The 5861-nt window shown below is 34.7% G+C and overlaps 1 protein-coding gene across 2 annotated transcripts in view; it reads right to left on the bottom strand.

Annotated features, from left to right (window-relative positions):
• Positions 1 to 5861, bottom strand: part of GLRA3 (glycine receptor alpha 3) — a 133544-nt gene that overhangs the window by 98200 nt on the left and 29483 nt on the right. The gene's annotated exons all lie outside the window — the stretch shown is intronic.

Genomic DNA, 5861 nt, shown 5'->3' with positions numbered 1-5861 from the left:
TTCGTGTTTGTTTGGGGGCACTCTTTTAATGCTCATGCCTTACTCTTCACTGCCACAAGAATATACCAGAACTTTTCACAGCTGCCTATGAGCATCTCATTTACAAGATCATCTTTTAAAATTTTTGTCGTCTTATGTTTGTCTAACTGGTATCACAGCCTTAGGCTGCTTCAACATTAAAAAATTTCCTGTGATCATTTTCAATGGGATTTTCCACTGAAAGAGTTCCCTGTCGAATTCAAATAAGGACAAGCCCTCTGAGTGGGACTCTTAGGGAACAGCCAGGCAGATCAAACAGAAACATAGCTCTGGGGATGGACTTTGTGAGAATCTCCAAACCTGGCCTGCACTCTGGTAGCTGCTAGGCTGCTGGATTTTACAGCTTCTGTGGTTGAGAGGCCGATGGTTTTCAAGTCTACTGGGAACCTGGGGAGTGGGACCATATTTATATGCCCTCTATCCTTAGAGAAGGTCATCGATTTTTCTTTAATAAATATCCTCATACTGTGCTGAGCTTTTGGTTAATTTTCAGGGTTCTAAAGGATAATTTTGACAATTTTACCAGTGTTTTTGTTGCTGTTTAGGAGGACTGAATTTACAGAGATCATCATTACACCATTCCAGAAGTTCCCCGTGTGTGCCTGATTGAACATTTATCATAAAACTAAGAATTTTTATTTTTATAAGACCCATTTATTCGTTTCTTTACTAAATATCTAAAACCTGTACATTCCAAATTGAAGAAGAAACCAAGAGATTATCATCCGGCAGGGCAGAAGTTAGTAGGAATCAGTAAATTGTTGACTGCTTATTACCATATTCTGTGCTCTTTGATTCGTAGATACCGCTTAATCCATATAACACAGACGTGGCTAATGTCCACCATTTACATATTATGAAATTAAAACTCAGAGAGGACACTCAAAGTGCTAATAAATAGCTTAGTCAGAATTTGAACCATTGATCTGATTCTAAGAATCATTCTTTTCCTACCATATCAAGTTGTTCCCGAATCTTCTTTAATTTGGAGTTAATCTCTAAATTAGTCAGATAAAGAAAGCCACATACAAAACCTGATATCTAAACCTAATTTATTGTTTGTTATTTTTCTACCAAAGGATGTCCTCTTTGTACCAATTTTTAAAAAATAAAATAAAACAAAAACTACTTCATTAGTTAGAATAGTTCAAAATATCATTTGAGGTTTCAATTTACATTTACTTGATTATTGGTGCACAATTTTTATTGGTTTTTCTGCTCATTTTCTGATAGCCATTTATCTTGCTGGAATAGGTATAGGAAAAAACAAAATTGTTTAAAAATAAAGTCTAGGATGCATTGGCCTATGAATCCTATGCACATTGAAATCACCTGGGTAGTTTTAGAAGAGATTGATATCTGATTCTGATCTTCTAATTTAGTTGGCATGCCATGCAATGAAGGCATTTGGTATTTTTAAAAGCTCCCTAGGTGATTCAGATGGGCAGCAATCACTGACCTAGGGAATTTCGGACTAGGAAATATCTGTGGCCACTATACCACAGGGCTAAAAATGAACTGGAGTTTTCTTAGAGATGAAGTAATATAGACAGGGGAGTCAGGACTTGGAGTGTTAAAAATGCAAGGCTAGTAATTTTGATAAGAGAGTTGCCTATTATAAATTTGGTCAACAATGCGAATAAAACATAGTAGATGCTTTATGCTAAGAAAGAACCCAAAGTCAATTAAACATTGAGATGCTTAGAACATAAAATTCAAATAGATATAGAAGCTTAATTATTTTAAATATGAAAAGCGATCATGTAAGAAGAAAACCACATAGAAGTCCTGAATCTGGGAGGTGCTATAATTATTTGATTACCTTTTTTTAATCTTTACTGGTTATTTCTATATATTTAGCAGCTTTTTAAATTTGTAAGGTGAAAGGAGTTTCTTACATATTACTATGTAAGAAAGAAGAAAGCACGGATATTTTACTTCATGATTATTTTACCCCATCATAAGAAAAGTATGAAGTCACAATTAAATATCAGAGTCTTTTTATTTAATATAAGTCTAAGATGATAACTAAAATATATACGGAGGCCACCTGGAATCTTGAAAAGCCAAAACCAATCTTTCATATTTTATAGGTTATTCTCTTTTTTCTAGAGAATGCTGAAACTCTGCTATTTTGTTTTGCTGGTAACAGGAATATGAATCAAGGGAATTTCATTTAGCTTGAGATAAATTCTATTGTACTTTGTTGGCTCACATCCTTTGGAAGGAAAACACATGAGATTAGTGTTGGGTTAATTCACTTTCCAGTAAAATGCTGATGGAGGTACATCTATGTTGGGGAAAGGTGGCCCAGTATGAAGCTGCTACTAGGGGACTGCCTGCTATCTAACTGTGATCTCTGGCTGAAATTGGGTGAAAAAGGCAGTGAGGGGACGATTTTTCTTATTTTAATTTAGCAAGGGGCAGGGTCTTTATTATTGTTATTTTGCATGGACTTTATTTTTTCTATGGACATTGAATAAAAGGTGAAGCATTCTTTATTTTTTTTTTTTTGATCTTATATTTTAAATTTAATTATTATCTATAGAATTGTAGGTAATCATGGTGAAAAATAGAATGAAAGTAAAAATTCAGCATAGGCTTCAGGAGTCTAAAGTTAGTCATATCTGTTCTGGTGTATTTCAGTGTCTCTTTGTAGGCAGGTGCTGTGTGGCACAGAAAGGAGCCAGTATCAAATCTTATGTTAAGAGAAGGAACCTCTGATATATTTGTTTTCTCCCTAAAATGTAGCACTGTCATCTCAAGTTGACCAGAAACTTGAATAGTAAGGTCAGTGAATAAAAAAGGAAAATAAAATGTTTCCACAGAAGAGCAATGGTCAAAGAAGTGACTAATTGAGGCTTTCACTAGTATTTGGGAACTTGATGCCTCACATTATATGACACAGATTCCAGCCCTTGCCTCTCCAATGTATTTCCAATCAGATGCAAAACAGAAAGTCAGCTTGGTTTCCAAATCTAAATTTCATGTGGTGGTAAAATAAATCACAGTATTCTCAAGTCTAAGCTTTATTGTTTAATCCATCACTTATCAATATGCTCCTAAGTGCTATTTGGTTCTCATTTGAGTACTTATTTGCATATAGTCTCTTCTTTAGCAGAAATAAGGGTGAATAGATCCAACTTAATTCCAAATTTCAAAATTAGAGCTGACATTTACTTGAAAGATGAGAGAGAGAGAGAGAGAGAGAGAGAGAAAGAGACAAATAGACAGATAGACAGATAGATAGACAGACAGATGATAGATAGGTAGGTGGGTGGGTGGATGGATGGATGGATGGATGGATGGATAGAGAGATGGATGGATGGATGGACAGATGGATGGATGGATGGATGGATGGATGGATGGATAGATAGTGATATATAGACATTTCACATATATAGAAATTATTTGATTTTTTAAAAATTGTAAAAACGTATTAAAGTATGAAGCAATTTGGAAATAAAAGCCATTGTTTTTAAAGATGTCTTGGTCTAGATCATGGAATCTTTTCAATGTGGTACTAAAGTATTTAGAATTGACTTAATGAATATGAGGAACCCATTACAGATTCTTGATCGTGGGAGTGTAGTGAATTGACACAACACAGTGAATGGTTGAATGGATGACAAAAGCTTAGAAACAGAGAAAATAATTAGAAATTTATTGTAATAGTCCAGATGCGAAATAGAATAGCCCTGACCAAGGACAGTGACAGTGGAGAGAGATTACAACGAATGAAATGAATATAGTACTATCATGTTTTAAAAGCACTGTCTTCTGCACTTGAAGCTCTGGTCTGTGTCAGAGCAGGGCACCAATCTTGGAGTAGCCTTTCCATCCTAGATATCGATATTTATGTTCACAAATTTTGTAGGGAATGAAGCTCAGAGAAGATTGTAAATCTTCTATTGCCATTACAGAGAGCACCTGTTTCAGCAGTCCTTGGCCAATCTGCTACTTCTCCGTGCCAGTGCAAAAGCTGTTATATCCATCCACTACACTGCTATGTTTAGCAACAGAGCAAATAACTGCTATAGCATCCATATGGCAAATTGTGCTTTTAGATTGTTCATTACATTAGCCACTGTTGGCCTGAAAAGCAAATGACAGTAGTTGCAGATGTTTTTAGCAGCATGTTTTCTTTTAGAATTTTCTTAAGGAAACAGAACATGGCTTTTAAGTTCAAAGATGGATAAAGGCAAAGTGGCAAAGTACAATGCAGTATTGGCAATTATATTATTGCTCTTCACATTGGGGGAAATTGTTTACCAAGCAGTTCTAGATCAAACAAGCAGACAAACAAAAAATAACTCAAGTGTTTATGAAAATGACTACGTAATTTTTAATAAAATTTTTAACAAATTCTTAACAAAATTTTAAAGCCTCATCTTTTTTAAGACAGAGGATGCAATTGAAAGACTAAATCTCAAAAAAAAAAATTACGTTTTGTGGGTTTTTATTTTAAATAAATATATATTTTAGGTAAAAAGTCACAAGGAGAGACATTATTTTTTAATTAACAAAAGCATATTTGATAACTTTAAAATCTGAATTTTAAATTACTTGTTAGATACTTGACAAAGCTCTGAAAATTACGGCATAAAAATAGGATCCTGTTTATTCTTCCCCTTGTCCTTACCCCCTTATTTTCCCTTCCCTTCCCGAAATCTCAGTCTTAACACCATTTAGTTGGGCAGTGCGAGTTAGGCCTCCAGGCTGGGAATGGCTGTGGGAGCCTGGTAAACTAGGGTAAGATGAGAAGGACATCTGTGGAGAAGGTTATATGGCATGGGATGTCGGAGCCAGAGTGAGTGAGGAGGATGTTGCTGCAGAGGTGCAGCCTGTTTGGGGTATTAGAACCAGAGAAGGGTGAAGAGAGTGTCCATGGGGGTATCTTGGCATGGGAAGCCAATCTGACCAGGACCCCATGGCATTTGTGCAGGAGAGGAAGTGGCAGCAGAAGAGGGAGATGCATTACATTATGATTAAATATGGAACTATGTGAAGAATAATGGGAGCCATTTCTTACTGTCAGATGAGGAAGTCAAAATATGGAAACTCAGAAACTAGAATAAACCTATGGAACTGTAGATATCAAAGTGAACTCGCACTTTTCAACAGATAGAGAAATAAATATATAGATAAAAAATTAATATATATATAAATATACACATATGTGTGTATGTATGTGTGTGTATGGTTTGTGTTTATGCATTTTTGTATATGTATAAAGATATATCCTGGCAGGCACTAACTTAATCAATTAGTCAAAGTAAACAACAGCAGTTATGGTAAAAACTAACATGGTCCATCATTTGATAAGATGCAATCGGAACATAGCATCACTTCTGTGATATTTCTGTCAAGATACATTACCTAAACCAAATCATGAGAAAACATTAGATTAATGTAAATTGAGGTACATTCTGTTAAAGGAATAATGATTTTTTTTAAAATGCCTAGTTCATGACAGTCATAAAAAGAATGAGTTCTGGTTCAGATTGAAGGAGACAATGAGGAAAGACAAATAAAATACAAGATGAAATTCTTGTATCTATTGTTTAGATAATTAATAAAGTTATGAAGCCATTACTCAGATAATTTGAATGGGGGTCTGCAAATTAGATAGTAGCAGTACATCCATGTTCATTTGCTTGTGTCAGTGGTTAGATGGTGGTTATTCAGGAGAATGTTCATATTTGTATCATACACTCAAGTATTGGGGCATCAAGTCAACAACTTACTTTCAAGTAGTTTAGAAAAAAACATAGTTAAGTCCTCTACTTGCAAATCTGTTAGTCTGAAATTATTTTAAAATT

The sequence above is a fragment of the Pteropus vampyrus genome, unplaced genomic scaffold, assembly GCF_000151845.1.
Source record: "Pteropus vampyrus isolate Shadow unplaced genomic scaffold, Pvam_2.0 Scaffold53, whole genome shotgun sequence".
NCBI classification, from domain to species: Eukaryota; Metazoa; Chordata; class Mammalia; order Chiroptera; family Pteropodidae; genus Pteropus; species Pteropus vampyrus.
The sequence above is the reverse complement of the archived record's forward strand: the minus strand, read 5'-3'. Positions and strand labels throughout refer to the sequence as shown.